The following is an 18056-nucleotide window of genomic DNA, read 5'->3' as shown; positions in this document are numbered from 1 at the left end:
ACGTATGTGGGCATAGGACACACCCCTGCCACGCCCCCATGAAGGCAGATTGTACTAAAACAAATTACTGTTTTTTTTTACCATTACTATTCCTTTATATTGGCTTTTGAAATTTACAAATGCAACAATTTAGAATTTGGATGAAAGGTTTACCACTGTAAAACACTTTTTGATAAGTAGTGCGTTTTATATTCAACTATATAGATCAGGGACAGTCCCTCGAAATCAGGGACAGTTGTGAGCTATGTATATGTATGGCACTATAAGCAGTGGAAGGGTTTGTTTTCTTTCAAACGGAAACCAATATTTGGGATTGGGGGGGGCTATATAGTGAATGTATAGGTTATTTTTTCTGTGACACCCACGGACCCCCTGAAATCCATTTATGGACCACTTAGGGATTCCCCAGGTTAAGAACCCCTGTTCTAGAAGGATCGGCAAGGTATGGAATATACATACTCACACTGGTCCAAGCTAATGTATCTATGGAAAAATAGCCATTCCCGGAATCAGTGGTGGCTGGTGCTCATTATTTTGGGGTGGGGGGGACGCCAAACCAACGACCCCCCCTCCCCGAGAGATGGATGGGAAGGCGGTGATCCCCCCTCCCCCGGGGGAAACAGATGGGGAGGTGGGGACGGACGGGAAGGCGGCAAACAGAGGCCTCCTAACCCTAAGAGTCAGATGGCAGTGCCGCTGCTTCTCGCTCCAGGACCGTTCCTTCTCCTCCCAGCCAAACAGGAAGTGGATGCTGAGACCCGATTGGCCGAGAGTCCTAAGGCATCCGGCCAATCAGGTCTCAGGACCCGCTTCCTGATTGGCTGGGAGAAGAATCAGGAAGACAATAGTAAATATTAATTCACTATTGTTACACAACTGGGTGGGCTCAGGGCGCAGTCTTCTGAACCCCAAGCCCACCCCTTTTTTAAAAAGCCTCAGACTCTATTCATGTGCTTAAAAAACAAAAAAACATTAAAATCCATTCGTCCAGCGCACTGCATGTAGATTAGGGGCTGGGCACATGGATTAGCCCTGTATGGACGGGTCACCACTATAAAAGGTCTATTGCCAGAGACAACCAGGGAATGAGTATGTTCAGAATGAAGTGTTTGCAATGGCAGACTATTTCTCCTGGTTCCTTTAACGTTCCCCCAGTTCTTAAGGGAGCTCTTATTTGTCCTCATTGCCTCTAAGCAAAGTCTGAGGGTCTGGTTTACAGTTTAGTGGCACGAGGCTTTAACTCTAAGCCTTTACTATTTCTCAAATTGCTCCCCTATTTTGAGCTGCCGTATAGAGTGGGAGTAGAAATATGTTAATGAGGTTTAAGAATAGCGCAGGCGACCAGACGCAATTATTGCACCTGTCGTCAGATGCAGAACAGGTGTATGCAAGACTGCGAGCAATAACTTCATCATCGAATGTCACTAAGCCATATTAAGTTTTCGATCTAACATTTCTGAATAAACCGCTTAAATTCTCAAGACAACACTAACATACCGATACCCATGCGAAAAAATAAATAAAAAAAGTCATTCCATTCCCTATAATTAGTTAGCAATCTCATGCAGTCTTCTCTGCACACGCACAATGTACACAGGTGCAGTAAAGATCCTACCGTCTCTCTGCGGATGATATAACAATCTAACAAACTTTAATAACAAATCTGGTGCAGCTGCTTGCAGAGGCAGCCATTACCGTCCAGTCTGCCCATGAAACGAGTTATGTTTTCTGCTACTGAGGCTTAAATCAGCATTTTTTTTTTTTTTTTTTTTACCCAATGTGTGCATTAATATAAAACATTGTCTAACAGTGTCAGCGAACACAGTGCCACAAATCATACACATGAATGGATGTATGCAGCAATCAAACATCATGCAGCTCATTAATTAAATGTCTAGCTAGGTAAGGGATGGAGAAGTCTTCTGCAGAGACTTCATCTCTGCAGAAATTACAGGAGGAGAAAACCAAGGAAGGGGATACTATGAATAATGATGGGAAAAGGTTGGAGCACCGGAATTATATAATTCATTTGAGGACAGGGCCGATAGGAGCCAGACTTGCATTTTAACTAGAACTGTGCCGTATTAATGTTCACCACCGTGGCCGAGTGATCCTAACTTTAATGATAGAGCACCTTGTAAAAAAACAAGATCTTAATATTAATAGGGTGAGGTGAAGGAGCGCCAAGGAAGGTAATAGGAGTTACCTTCTCAGAGTTATTGCCGAGCTGTAACTCCATCCTTCGGATGTCTTCTGGACCAGAATCAAATAATAAATCGGAAAAAAAAAACTGAATATGACAGTGGGAGTTTGTAGCAAATGAGATGAACATATGGAGAAGAGGGGAGAGTGGCCCCTTGACCTGGGTGTCCTGTGTTCCTGTTCCGAGCAGGATTTGCCCACCACCTGTTGGGGGTTAATCTACGGAGCAACGTCTCCCGGATTTTCCAGACCTCCCTTTTGCCTCTACCGTGTATCCATTTCTGCCAGCCTGTCTTGCAACAACTTTGCACTGTGCTCACAACAAGACATTAATATCCTTGTCCTGAAATTGTATCTAATGCCATTTATCTAATCCTTCTCCTTGATGCTATCTGTCTTGCCAATTTATCTATCCTCATATGTGGTTTAGGCAACTATTGCCAACACTTACCTGCTGTTAATCTACCTTCGACTCCTGGTCCATCTCCAGCAGTGTCTTGACAGCAGCCGGTAACGGCATAGCCTCGGAGAGCAGTTGTATGGAGCAAGTCACTGCATCACCTGCGGTTCGTTAGCGTGCTCCCCCCGCCGTCCATCCGCGTCCCTGTCAGAGCCGAAGCACGAACGCCCCTTCTACCTGATGCTGCTCACCTCTCTATCCCTGTTCCTCTCGTTCTCACTCTTTTCTGCCCCTCTCCGTCTGTCTTTTTTCCCAATCTTGTTTCTATAGAAACTAGATTAGCTGGGGGAGGGGGGGTGGACTGTAACGGCCCCATGTGACTAAGATTCCAACACTGAAGAATCTCTCGATTTTTTTTTCTGGATACAGGCTTTTTTTACATAACAACAAGCCATTGTTACTGGTACCCAAGGAGTCTGAAAAGGCCGTACTGAGATAAAAATGCTTTCAGGTTAGCACGGTGGGGCCAAGCAAGGATGCCAAAGCTACAAAAAGTTCACTGCCAGCTGCCTAGTCTCCATGGACGCTGTTCTCAAGTGCACCAAAGTTTTAAATATGTAAACGGACACTATTGTGAGTCAAAGTATGATATCCCGCTAGATAAACTTTTACTAAATCATCAACCCTAGGGATGAGTGAAATGAAGAGTTTTCATTCTCCTGAATCAGGAGATTTTAGTGTAAATGTCACAATTTTAAGCAGTGCAATCAACAGGGAAGGTGATTCCCCAAGTTGGTTTTTTAGAGGTGCAATGGCCTTTAAATGATTGAATAAGGAAAAAAAACTCAACAACCTCTTTAGTTAAAATTCTCTACAGTAGGGAAAAAAAAACTGTGAAAAGGAGTAAAATATAGCATTACACAAATAATGATTACATAAAAAAATATATAAAAAAAGGACAAATACAGTGGAGGTACACAACCCTTGAAGCACAATAAAAATAGGATTTTTGTACTCACTGTAAAATCCATTTCTCTAAGTTCATGGACGGACACAGCAGCCTTTGACCTTACGGTTATATCCACTCCCTTCAGGAGAGTTAGGCAGAAAAAAAAAAGCACTTAAGTGTTAACAACACTTTCCTCAGTGCAGCTACCCAGGGGGCGTGGTTCCCCGGCCTTAGCCGGGCCTTAGCACTGGGCGCAAGAAAAAAACGCTTGGGGGTAGTAAAGGAGGGCCCTTGCTTACGGCGAGGCTCCTTGCCCTTCCCAGACTGTGGGAGCAACGTGCTCTTACCACCTGTGGCATCCTTAATAATGTCATCCAGGGATGCCCCAAAAAAACATTCACCCTTAAAGGGTAAATCCACTAAGGCCTTCTTTGAGGACTGGTCCGCCGACCAGCATTTCAGCCACACAAGGCGGAGCAGAACCACCTCATAGGCGGAGGCCCTGGAAAGCAAGGGGAGCGTATCCAGGACCCACTCACAGACAAACTTCAGACCCTGAACCAACTGTTCAGCCAGGCCCTTACAGGCCTCAGAAGCATCCTGTGCCTCCAGCTCCTGCAGCAAAAGCTTTGCCCTTTCGGTCAGAGTCTGTGACACCAGAGTCCCGGCCAAAACCGGTCTCACAGCCGAACCAACTACTGTGAACATGGAGCGGGCCACAGCCTCCACTCTCCTATCTACGGGGTCCTTAAAGGCAGGAGCCCCTTCCACAGGCAACGTGGTGGCTTTGCTCAGTCTGGACACGGGAGGGTCCACTGACAGAGGAGAGACCCTCCTCAAAGGGATAACGGGTCGCAAAGTATTTTGGAACAGAAAAAACTTTCTGCGGCGTATCCCATTCCTTGTACAATAATTTGTCCAAATATGGAACACAAGGAAACACTTTTGTGGTGCGTGGCGGTTTGCGGAACCCAAAAGGGATTGGCATATCCGATGCCTCCGCCAAATCCTCAAGTTTCTGAGTATCACGCACCGCAGAAATAAGAGCGCCAACAAATTCCTTATCATTTACTGACCCTGAAGCAGAGTCATCCTCACTGTCCGCGTGGGTTAAGCCTGCATCATCTGACATGACAGAACCAGAGCCAGACGCAATAGCAGGGCCTGATTCTGTGTCAGAGACATCCCCAGAAGCAGGCTCAGGGAGGGGGCGATTTTTACCCCCCTTCTGGCCACTGGCCGCTTCAAACCTGGCGAGAAACGCCTCCAGGACAGCCGTCGTTGCCTCAACAGATGCGGCAGGGGCAGGGGCATCAAGGGTTAACTCAGGCATTGTTGGGGCAGAAGCACCAGGTTCAGGCTCCATAATGCCCCACCACTGTGTCACCCGGCACTGCAAGATGGGACTGGAGGAGGAGGAGGACAGTGGATGGAGAAGGAGGAGGACATGGGATGGAGGAGATGGGACTGGAGGAGGAGGACATGGAATGGAGGAGATGGGACTGGAGTAGAAGGAGGAAGTGGGATGGAGGAGATGGGATTGGAGAAGAAGGAAATGGGACTGGAGGAGGAGGAGGAGATGGGAATAGAGGAGGACAGTGGATGGAGGAGGAGGACATGGGATGGAGGAGATGGGACTGGAGGAGGAGGAGATGGGACTGGAGGAGGAGGAGATGGGACCGGAGGAGGAGAAGGACATGGAATGGAGGAGATGGGACTGGAGTAGAAGGAGGAAGTGGGATGGAGGAGATGGGATTGGAGAAGGAGGAAATGGGACTGGAGGAGGAGGAGGAGGAGATGGGAATGGGAATGGAGGAGGAAGAGATGGGACCGGAGGAGGAGAAGGACATGGAATGGAGGAGATGGGACTGGAGTAGAAGGAGGAAGTGGGATGGAGGAGATGGGATTGGAGAAGGATGAAGAGATGGGAATAGAGGAGGAGGGCATGGGATGGAAAATTTAAAAAGTTGTAAGAGTATTAAAATAAAGGTGGGTGCACTGAAGGACTCAGTGGAATGGCCAGTGTCCGGATTTAGTGGGGCGGCCAGTGAGCGGGTCTTAAGGGAATGTTGGTGGTCAGGCCCAGGGGGGCCCAGGCCTAAACCTGTGTAAGGGCCCCAAAGTTTATGATGGTTGCCCTGTAAATAATAGCAAAATTAATTCCCCTGAGATGACAACCATCCTCCCCAATCATCACAAATTCTTTATTCTAAGGCCGCATTCACACCTGAGCGTAGCGTTTTCGATAGTTTTTTCCGGCGTTTTGTCGCGCATATTCACACGTATTCGCACGTTTGCATACAGCGTTGTCCGACGTTTTTGAACTTCGTCGTTTTTTATTTTAGCCAATAGGAAAAATTATCATCTCTTTCATCACTTGTTGCTATGTTTGTAGATTTTTTTTATCTTCTTCCTGGGTGAAAATTCTATTTCACAGAACAGATTAAAGCGACAAAACGCCCGTAGAAACGCTCGTTGTCGCGCTAGACGCTTGAATCGAGCGTTTCCATTAGTTTCTATGGGAATACAAATGTTCAAAAACGCCCAAATTCGCCCGATTCGGGTCCAGAACTTGTTTGAGCTTCAGGCGTTTTGGAGTGGAGATGTGAACCATCTCCATAGAGAATAATGTATTTTTCCCCCTCTAGCGTTTTATAGCTTCAGGCTACAAAACGCTCAGGTGTGAATGCAGCCTTATAAAGGGATGAAGCAGACCAGGGCTGTCTTAATGAGAGGGCACACCTGGGCACTGCCCAGGGGCCCCTGCACTTTCCCCAAAGCAGCTGGTCCTTGAGCCCACGCTGCCCAAAAATTATGGGCCCCATGATGGCACTGAAGGTGATAGATGCAAAAGGGAGGCAGTATGCCTCCTACCTACTTAATGTCTGTTTACCTGCAATGTCATCATTGTAGGGGCCCCAGAGCATTACTTTGCCCAGGGGCCCATGATGCTATTAAGACGGCCCTAAAGCAGACCCCAGCTTTTGAACCATTGCAGTGTTCCTCTGTCAATGCACCTACATAGAGTATGTCTGTGAAACGTGGTACCGTCAGTGAAGTGAAGAATTTACACATATCCCTGGTAGTGTGATTATTCTTCCAGGGCAGAGCCATCTATCAGCATTTACAGCACCTGCTACAGAAAATCCTTTGCAGTAAGGAGTGTGGTTTGGAGATCTCTGTTTTCCTTTTCTACAAATCCACACAATTCATTCATCGTGCATCCTTGCTTTGTCATGGGTGGTAATGTGAGATGACACACATACAACTGTGCTTGCTAGCAATGCCAGTTATACTCAGCACTTCACACACATGCTTTGAGCCCTGTGCAGGGTGATAGTTTGTCAGCAGCTTCTTTTTACTTCCCAAATTATTGCATTTGTGTCTACAGCAAAAGGGTGGCAGGAAACGAGAAACAAAAACTTAAAGTAGAACTATAGGCAAAACTCCTTTTCTCATTTTGGGTAGAGCAAGGGAGGGTTTTGACCCCTGTCAGAATTTTGTTTTTGACCATCCCTGTCCCATTGCTGAGAGTTCCCTTCACTTCCTGTCCTATAGCCAAACAGGAAGTGAGGGGAATTCCCTGCAAATTAAGGGAATTCCCTGGGGACCTCCAGGTCACCAGAACTAGTGTCCTCATAGGAATATTTCCCCTCTATTACTTTTCTGGGGACAACCCAAATTTTGTGTTTTCTTTTACTTTCAACGATAATGGTAAACAGGACAAATAGAGAGAGTGAATCTCCATAACAGGGTCACAGACAGCGATAACTACTGACAGGTGTTATAATCCTTCCCCACTCTATCCACAACTAAAAACAATGTCCTTAGTTATACTTTAACCACTTGGAGCCCCGGCCACTGTAAAATGACGGCCACAAGGTCGCTCTACAATGCCGGGAGGACTTCTATTGACGTCCTCGGCTCCTCCGGCCACTGAGGTGCCGATGCGCGATGTCTGCCAGGTACCCGCGATCGGCCATTACACAGACAAGGACATGGATCTCTGTGGGTAAACACAGAGATCCATGTCCTGTCAGGGAGAGGAGATCGATGCTGTGGGACACAGATCGGTCACCTCCCTCAGTCAGTCCCCTCCCCCCACAGTTAGAATCACTCTTAGGGAACACATTTAACCCAGTCACATTTATACAGTAATCAGTGCATATTTATAGCACTAATCGCTGTATAAATGTGAATGGTCCCAAAAATGTGTCATAATGTCGCAGTCCCAATAAAAATCGCAGATCGCCGCCATTACTAGTAAAAAATAATCATTAAAAAAAATGTCATAATCCTGTCCCCTATTTTGTAGGCGCTATAACTGTTGCGCAAACAAATCACTATACGCTTATTGCAAATTTTTTTTACCAAAAATATGTAGAAGAATACATATCGGCCTAAACTGAGAAAAAAAATTGCTAAAAAATAAAATAAAAAATTGGGATATTTATTATAGCAAAAAGTAAAAAATATTGTGTTTTTTTCAAAATTGTCGCTCTTTTTTTGTTTATAGCGCAAAAAATAAAAACCGCAGAGATGATCAAATACCACCAAAAGAAAGCTCTATTTGTGGGAAAAAAAAAGGATGTCGATTTTGTTTGGGGACTACGTCGCACGACCGCGCAATTGTCAGTTAAAGCGACGCAGTGCCGAAAGCTGAAATTTCGCCTGGGCAGGAAGGGGGTATATGTGCCCAGTGGTTAAAGTGGTTAAAGTGACACTAATTTATATCCTTATTCTCCAAAAAAATATCCCTACACACTTCTTGACCTTGTAATCTATTTTTTATTAAAATAGAAATGGCACCACCAGCAATCCTTAGGCCGTGTACACACGATAGGTTAAAACGATGAGAAGGGTCTGACGGACCGTTTTCATTGGTCAAAACCGATCGTGTGTAGGCCCCATAGGTTATTTAACTTTCAGTAAAAAAAAATACTTGCTTTAAAATTTAACCGATGGATTGCTAACTGATAGGTCAAAACCGATCGTTAGTATGCAAAACCATCGGTTAAAAACCTGCGCATGCTCAGAATCAAGTCGACGCATGCTTGGAAGCATTGAACTTCGTTTTTTTCAGCACCTCGTTGTGTTTTACGTCACCGCGTTCTGACACGATCGGTTATTTAACCTATGGTGTGTAGGCGTGACGGACCATCAGTCAGCTTCATCGGTTAACCTAAGACAACGGTCCTTCAGACCGTTTTCAACGGATGGACTGATCGTGTGTACGAGGCTTTAAACTATGTTCATCCTATGTGACTTCAGCTAGGCCATGGAAAGCATGCCTGAAGAAGAGACACGCATGTCTCGAACACGCGCATCCCCCTGCTGAACTCTGACCCGGAAGTGACGATTATACAGCCGCACACTCTGGAAACAAGCTCCCCTTCTCAAAGGTTCCGAGGGCGTTCGGCCCCCACCGACGCAGCCACTCGAGGTAAGGGAATTAGCTAGTTCAAGTCCACAGGACACCGAGTGATCAACGTCTTCCCCGGGACCCCCAGAAGATGAACCTTCATCAACTTACTACGCTTAGAAGGCGCCGAGCTGTTTCTTTTTTGCCATGGAAAGCATGCCTTAGATCCATGCACGGCCAAAGGGATACATAGATATAATGAATATTCCCGCGCTACCTAACCTGAGAGAAAATAGGGTCCTTAGTTGTAGCAAACACCGGATTGGTCAAACGCTAGCCAAATAAAATATGTATTATAAAATTAATTTATAATACATCTATTGATTTTATAATACAAAGGGATACATACCCGTTTTGTTTGAATTCAACCCTAAGGTAAGATTATTCTAACATTTTATAGACAGCTAAATGTAAACACAGACAGAGCTATAAAAAGATAATGCATAGGATAAAATAATATAGAGAAAGTTATTGTATATTTGCAAACCCACTCTATGCACTTTTCTCAGAAGGCTTCTGAGACTGGAGCTAGAGCTGAAGATCTAAAGAAAACACCAAAACCAAAAAAAACACAATTTATTTTAGTTAATTACACAAATAAGTTTGAACTTCCCAACAGCAAATACAAACTCTACCAGCGATAATTGTTCAACATTCAGTTCAACATATAAAAATGATCTGTACAAACGTGACCTTTCAACGGAAGGCTGGTGAGAGTCATGCTCGCAGTTTGATGTTATTAGAGGATATTACATGCTTTTGAACGCTTTTATCTCTGTAAGTGCAATGTATTAAGGTTTTTTTTCTATGGATTAAAATTATCACAACAGTATCACGCAATGTGAGTTTCTCTTTATGGTGGTGAGTTGTTATAGATGAAGTGTTTCGATCTACAACAGAGATATTATCATTTAAGGCTCTGCTTTTTCTGCGTTCGGTAAGTCGATACCCATTGGGGGTCCATCACGAGGTGCGGTGATCGGATTTTTGCAACAATCTCATGCCATTCAACCCAGATTGGGAACAGGTTTACAGTTCTCATGCCCACGGAGTGTTAAAGAAGGACATTTTTATATGTTGATCTGAATGTGGAACAATTAGCGCTGCTAAAGTCTGTATTTGCTTTTAGGAAGTTCAAACTTATTTGTGTAGTATCCTTATTTGTTATAGTAGCGGCTCGGGAGATATTGGTAAATGTGCTCTGGGAGGAATTCGTTATTTAATTGGTTCACATTATGTTTTATATTTTAGTTAGCGTATATACTCGAGTATAGGCCGACCTGAATATAAGCCGAGGCACCTAATTTCACCACAAAAAAACATGGAAAACGTATTGACCCGAGTATAAGCCTAGGGTGGGAAATGCAGCAGCTACTGGTACGGTAAATTTCAAAAATAAAATCAGTGTCCCATCAGAGTGTCCCCATCAGCAGTCCCATCAGAGTGTCCCCATCAGTAGTCCCATCAGAGTGTCCCTATCAGTAGTCCCATCAGAGTGTCCCCATCAGTAGTCCCATCAGAGTGTCCCCATCAGTAGTCCCATCAGAGTGTCCCCATCAGTAGTCCCATCAGAGTGTCCCCATCAGTAGTCCCATCAGAGTGTCCCCATCAGTGTCCCTATCAGTAGTTCAATCGGAGTGTCCCCATCAGTAGTTCAATCAGAGTGTCCCCATCAGTAGTCCCATCAGAGTGTCCCCATCAGTAGTCCCATCAGTGTCCCTATCAGTAGTTCAATCGGAGTGTCCCCATCAGTAATTCAATCGGAGTGTCCCCATCAGTAGTTCAATCGGAGTGTCCCCATCAGTAGTTCAATCGGAGTGTCCCCATCAGTAGTTCAATCGGAGTGTCCCCATCAGTAGTTCAATCGGAGTGTCCCCATCAGTAGTTCAATCGGAGTGTCCCCATCAGTAGTTCAATCGGAGTGTCCCCATCAGTAGTTCAATCGGAGTGTCCCCATCAGTAGTTCAATCAGAGTGTCCCCATCAGTGTCCCATTAGTTTGCACATTAGCTATGTACCGGTACTGTATGGTACATATACATCACATGCACGTTCTAGAGCTGACTTCAGCTCTCCTTCATCTCCCGATCCCCATCCACTACAGAAGGATCGTTAATACAAACAGTGGGCGGGTTAGTCGGGGAGGTGCCGCGCCAATGACGTCACTGGCTGCTAAGACATTGGCAGTCCCAGCAGCCAATCCAGACAGCCTCACAGAATGATGGGAGTGACTTTATCTGCCGGACATGAGCGGGCTGGATGTGACCCGTGGGCCGGGATACGGAGACCCCCTGCTCTACGGGACGGATCCAGATTGACTGAACAGCCGCACATGCCACCAGAGACCAGTAAGTGGCACCTCACTCGAGCATAAGCTGAGGGGGGCATTTTCAGCACAAAGAAATGTGCTGAAAAACTCGGCCTATACTCGAGTATATACGGTAACTACTTGACTTTTGGAAGATTTACTCCCCTTCATGACCAGGCTATTTTTGCGATATGGTACTGCATTAATTTAACTGACAACTGCGTGGTACCCACATAAAATTGTGGGCCTTTTTTCACACAAATAGAGATTTCTTTTAGTGATATTTGATCACCTCTTCTTTTTTATTTTTTTCCGCTATAAACAAAAAAAGACCAACAATTACAAAAAAAAAATACTTTCTGCTATAAAACATATCCAATAAAAAGATGTAAAAAAATCAATTGTCCTCATCAATTTAGGCCAATATGTATTCTGATTTTTTTTTTTTTTGGTAAGAAAAATTCCAAAAAACGCCAATTGATTGGTTTGCGTAAAAGTTATATAGGCAGATTCATAAAGACTTACAACGGCGTATTTGTAGATACGCTTCTCTGCGTATCTACGTATCTTTGCTGCATATTTACGCTGGCCGCTAGGGGCATGTACGGCGATTTACGCCGAGAATATGCAAATGAGCAAGATACGCCTATTCATGAACGTACGCACACGTCTGTCGCATGTAAGATACGCCGTTTACGTAAGGCGTTTTCAGGCGTAAAGATAAACCACCAAAAAGATGGCGTAGCCAATGTTAAGTATGGACGTCGGGGCAGCCGTCGAATTTCACGTCGTTTGCGTAAGTCGATTCAGAATGGGGCTGGGCGTAGGTTACGTTCACGTCGAAAGCATTGACTATTTGCGACACGATTTTGAGCATGCGCACTGGGATACGTTCACAGACGGCGCATGCGCCGTTCGTTAGGCGCGTCATTTACGTGAGGTCACAATTCATTAGCATACAACACGCCCACTACAGCCTACGTTGAATTACGCGCGCTTACGTCGGCCCATTTACACTACGCCACCGTAACTTAGGACGCAAGTTCTTTGTGAATACTGTACTTGCCTCTCTAACTTACGGCGGCGTATATGAGATGTGCTACGCCCGCCTAAAAATAGGCACGTGTACCTGAATCTGGCTATCAGCGTCTAAAAACTACGGGATATATTTATGCAATTATTTATTTATTTATACTAGTAATGGCGGCAATCAGTGACTTATATGCGATATTGCAGAGGAGAAATTGCACACTAGCTCACACTTTTTGGGGACCAGTGACATGAATATAGTGATCAGTGCTAAATAAATATATGTTATACACTCAGCAAACGGTTAAAGAAGAACTGAATCCTGGAAGCTGTGCCCCAAAATAGGCAGGCAGAGGACACAAGACTAGTCATCAGTAGTGCCTGTTATATCCCCCACAGCTGATCCTCATTACTGACTTACCATGCCTTGTTCTGCACTGTGTCTTTGTGGGGATGCGGCCATCTTGGTAAAAGCAATGTATAGGTTCACATCTATGCATTTTTTAGTTCATTTTTACATTTTGCAGAAACACACTACAGTCCATTTAACATGGTTTCCTATGGATGTAGTTCACATCTTTGCATTTCTTTGGAAAGGGCCAGGGACGTTTTCTGGTTTTTGGTACCATAGACTTCAATGAGTCAAAAACATGTTTAGAAAAACACAAAATGCATCTGGAATATGCAAACCGCAACCTGCATAGGTGTGAATCAGGTCTAATACCTCATTCAGTGGAAGGGTTTCAGAAAGACAATGGAAAAACAGCAGAGCATAAGGGCGTTCAATGTGTAGTAAGTAAAACAAATTATTAAATAAAAGCACAATAAACACACAATAGAAATATCACTCACAAACACAGTGGTGCATATCCCCCTGTAAGATCACATTTGTAATCAGTCTAGTGATCCACCACTGTAAGGCCCCGTACACACGACCGGATCTATCCGCTGGGATTGATCCGCGGATCAGTTCCAGCAGATAGATCCGGTCATGTGTACGGCCTAGCGGACATTTCCCAGCGGATAAAAATCCAGCCGACGGATTCCCAGCGGATAAAAATTTCTTAGCATGCTAAGAAATCTATCCGCTGGAATCCAGTCCAGCGGACTGATCCGGTCGTCTGTACAGACTCACCGGATCAGTCCGTCCGCTCCCATGCGTCGTAATGATTCGACGCATGCGTGGAAGTATTCACCTTCCAGGGTCGCGCACGTCGCTGCGTCATCGTCGCGGCCACGTCACCGCGGATGTATTCCGCGGGGATTTCGATCTGATGGTGTGTACAGCCATCAGATCCAAATCCACCAGAGGATTTATCCGCTGGAAACGGTCCGGCGGACCGTTTCCAGCAGGTATCCTCTCGTCTGTACGAGGCCTTAGGGAAATGAGACAGTGCCTTTGCCTTTGAGTGCTGAGCACCTGAAAAAAACATTTTCTTGATTGGAAGAGTTTTTATCCCAGAAAAACGCTGCTGGGTGCTGAACTCCTCTGTTCATGAAGTTCCTACCGCGTTTCCCCAAAAATAAGCCTGTGTCTTATATTCATTTTGGCAACAAGAGACACAGTAGGGCTTATTTTCAGGGTAGGTCTTACCATGTAATGTGTGATCTTCTCTCTCCCTGCCTGCAGGAATCCCCAGTGTGAACTGAGTTAAAATGCTTGTAAAATCCTATAATTCACCCTATTACAGTATTACATATAATGTGTGTTTCTGTAATATAATTGTGCCAAATATCTTTGTTATAGCGCCACTCTGCACTTCTGTGACCCGCCGGAGCTCTCTTTCCCGCAATTATATTACAGAAACACACACATTGTACATTATATACTACTGTAATAGAGTGGATTATAGGATTTTACAAGCATTTTAAACTAGGACTTATTTTTGGGGTAGGGCTTATATTGCAGCCCTCCTGGAAAATAACATGTAGCACTACCCCCGCAGGAGCTGCTGGTTTGTTTTGGGTGGCACATTTACCTCGTGGCTCTCCGAATTCCTAGGGGTGTATGGTGCATATAGCAGAAGTAAAGGAATGTCCGCAACAGGTGTTCTTTTACTGTGCTCTTTATTACCCAGCCAGGTAAAAACAATAAACTTGTGGTGAAGAAGGTAAAGTTGAAGGAAGAAGAAGAATAGAAAATTCAGGCGTAGTAATAGGGAAACAGTCCTGCTCCCACATGTAACACTTTTTTGCGCCACTCCTGCTTGAGTGGGAATAGCGTACCTGGACAGGCCTCTCTCACTGACCTGACAGCCAGAGTATCACTCGAACCTTTGAGAAGAAGTCTCTGCCACAGACCATTCTAGGCTGGATTCAGTAAGAAACCTCTGTCACAGGCCCTTCTGATTGAAGTTACAGAGATGTACCTCCTTTAATTACGCCTGGATCTCCTTCTAATTCCTTTCAGGTACCGACTTACAGGTGACCCACCTCCCAGTGTCCGGATACCTCGATCCCTGGTGGATTGTTGAGACCCTATTGGATCGCCAGCCTCTCATTGGCTTTCCTCAGATGGACTCCCCACCGAACAGCTATACCACTTGGGATCTTCAGAATTGGGAACCCAGTCGACCACTGGGCTCCCTGCCATGACTCAAATGTTCCGGACCCATATGGTCCTGGAACCAGGAACTCCACGTGGCATGCATGTCCCGGCCAGGTAGGCCATAACGCCGGGGCACCGTGGTGCAGACACCCTAAAGGTGGATGCCGCACTTGAAGAAGAAGACGACCCAGAACTAATGGCGTCTGCCCCATAAATACCCTTCACCAGCATGTACAGCGAGGCTCAACCCTCCTGATTGGCTGCTGGGGAAGAGCACCCAAACCTTGACTCCACTGCTGCCACCTACTGCACTGGGGTGGGAAGAACACCCCAGTACAACAGAATGAGTCCACAGCACAGGCAAGCTGAGACAGAGACCCAATTTGAACATTTTAACCAGATCAGAGTTTAACTACACTCTGATCTCCCTCTAAATTTAAATAGCACCGATACTTTGAAGTAACCAGGCGCTACAAACGCTAGGTCTTATTTCCAGGGTAGGTCTTATTTCCAGGGAAATAAAGTATCTTCTTCGTCCTGGAAATAATGTTTCATTGAGCCTGGAGGCTCATCCATGCTCTACTCACCCCTATAGGGTGTGATCTAATTTTCCCTACAGTTGTACTTCAGCAGCCTGGGCATCGGGGATTGCTGGGTAACAGGCAAGGCTTTGGCAGCAATACTCTAATCAAGGTGAGTCAGGAGGAAGTAGAGAGGAGACGTTGCTGGAAGATGCAGCAGAGGAGATTTCTGAGTGCTGATATCCATTGATGATTTGGATCCTGGTGAATACCTGTTTGTTTTGTCCACCCTGGCGGATGTTCCTACTACATTCTCACTGTGAATGATGGTCGTTTTCCTATATCTCTGCTGTGTTTGATCTCTTTGAGATCTCAGGCTCTGGTAAGGGTCAGTGTTTGATGGTGGTGGAGGTTCTTTTGTCGTCATCTACTGCACTGTTTTGTGGATCACTTACACACCGGGCAGACCTTCCTTACTTTGGTCTTAATTTGGACTCTATTTTTTTGTTTTTTGCATTTATTCAATTTTTTTATTTTTATACACATGCTTTTGATATTCATTATATGTCATTTGAATACTGCCTATGTCACTGTATCTATTATCCATTCACATGTTTATAGATTTTATTTTATTTGTATTAGCGCGATTTTTTTCCTCTCTTAATACTCTAATTGGACATCACACACCCAGCACTTTGGACTTGCCTGAATCTCGTACCCTCTTTTTCCCTTTTTAATCTTACTTTCTTGTCTTTGGATTCTCCTGTTACTGGATAACGCATTACTCCTCTAAATGCTGCCTTCCCTGATGCTTTCCCTGGATACGGATTACAGTTCTGATTCCTGGCTGCCTTCACCCTTGCCCGGTTATGGATTACTCTATAATTGCCGCTGTCTCTGACCCTTGATTACAGAATAGGTTACGATCTCCTGCTGGTTGAGACCTCTGCTAGTTTGGCAACCTGCCAGCCTCCAATCCTAATAGTCTTAAGGAAAGGTGACTGCAATAGTCTAAACTGCGCAAACCCCTTACTATTTTTGTAGAACAAGTAAAAAATGTGTTAACCTTACACTGATACCCAGACAATAACAGAGAAACAGATACAAGTAAACAAAAGCTTCTATTTTATCACATTAAAAGCACATGCAAGTGCAATTAAGCATTAAGTGGGTTAATAAATAGATTTTGTCTTCTCATTATTTTTGCAGAGCTGCATTTTGACACGTTGTCGGCAATCTGTCAAGTTATGTTCTTTTGTTCAGCCTTTAAAACATCAATAAAAATTTACTGAAAGCAAAGTGAGCAGCACCATGCTTCCCAGTGTGAAAACAACAGCGGGTATGAGTAGGCTTGGGGGTGTCAGTAAAGCAAGCCATAGATTATGCAATTTTCTTTCCTTCAGCCATGGGTTGAAGGAAGCCAAGTCCTGCACTAGGGGGGCAACTTTCAAAAATATAATTGATAGTGATGATTATTTCTTATGGGGAACCTTGCTTTGATATACAAGTGCTTTGGATTACAAGCATGTTTCTGGAAGGAATTATGCTCACAATCCAATGTTTTACTGTAAGTTTATTCTACGACTATTCTATTCTATGCAATATGGAAGTATTCAGCGCTGGGGGAAAAAAATAAAACTAAGAGAAAAATATAATTGCTAGCCAGCACTCAGGATAAATTCAGATAAACTTCCCAAAGGCAAAATATACAGTGAAACAGTGCAGCGCAAAAAATTAAATAAAATAAATAATACAAGAAAAGAGAAGTCCATAAGTGAAGGTGTATAAGAGAAATCCATGTAGATTTTTAATTAAGTGGTGCAGATTCAGACCAGATAGAAGTCCTCCACCAAAAAGTAAAGATGGCCTCTCACCTCATAAATTCGACCTTAGAAAGGTCACTTAGCATAGTAATTAATCACAGGTCCTATTGGTATCGATCAGAAGGTCGCTTGATAACTCGAGATAATAAGTGGCCCATAGATCACAGCAAAGATTGGACATATGGAATAAAAAAGGAAGAGAGATCTAATGCTCTCAGTAGCAAAAAGGGCATTTATTAAAAGACAAAAAGTCAGTACACTCACATGCGTCAGCACTCACAGCCGACGCATGTGAGTGTACTGACTTTTTGTCTTTTAATAAATGCCCTTTTTGCTACTGAGAGCATTAGATCTCTCTTGCTTTTTTATTCCATATGTCCAATCTTTGCTGTGATCTATGGGCCACTTATTATCTCGAGTTATCAAGCGACCTTCTGATCGATACCAATAGGACCTGTGATTAATTACTATGCTAAGTGACCTTTCTAAGGTCCAATTTATGAGGTGAGAGGCCATCTTTACTTTTTGGTGGAGGACTTCTATCTGGTCTGAATCTGCACCACTTAATTAAAAATCTACATGGATTTCTCTTATACACCTTCACTTATGCACCTCTTTTTTTTTTGTATTATTTACTTAATTAAATTTTTTGCGCTGCACTGTTTCACTGTATATTTTGCCTTTGGGAAGTTTATCTGAATTTATCCTAAGTGCTGGCTAGCAATTATATTTTTCTCTTTGGCCCCATACACACGGGAGGATTTATCCGCGGATACGGTCCAGCGGACCGTTTCCGCGGATAAATCCTCTCGAGGATTTCAGCAGATTTTAATGCGATGGAGTGTACTCACCATC

At 44.4% G+C, this 18056-nt stretch overlaps 1 protein-coding gene across 3 annotated transcripts in view; it reads right to left on the bottom strand.

Moving 5' to 3' along the window:
• LOC120943363 (ankyrin repeat and fibronectin type-III domain-containing protein 1-like) overlaps positions 1-18056 on the bottom strand; it is a 407577-nt gene that overhangs the window by 134844 nt on the left and 254677 nt on the right. Inside the window, exon 1 of one of the 3 annotated variants that reach the window (XM_040356612.1) lies at positions 2654-2893. The exons of the other annotated variants lie outside the window; for them this stretch is intronic. The gene's annotated coding sequence lies outside the window, so the exon portion shown is untranslated. Of the gene's footprint in view, positions 1-2653; positions 2894-18056 lie in introns of those variants that run through there. 3 annotated transcript variants of the gene reach the window in all.

Source organism: Rana temporaria, chromosome 6, assembly GCF_905171775.1.
Source record: "Rana temporaria chromosome 6, aRanTem1.1, whole genome shotgun sequence".
Taxonomy (NCBI): domain Eukaryota; kingdom Metazoa; phylum Chordata; class Amphibia; order Anura; family Ranidae; genus Rana; species Rana temporaria.
The sequence above is the reverse complement of the archived record's forward strand: the minus strand, read 5'-3'. Positions and strand labels throughout refer to the sequence as shown.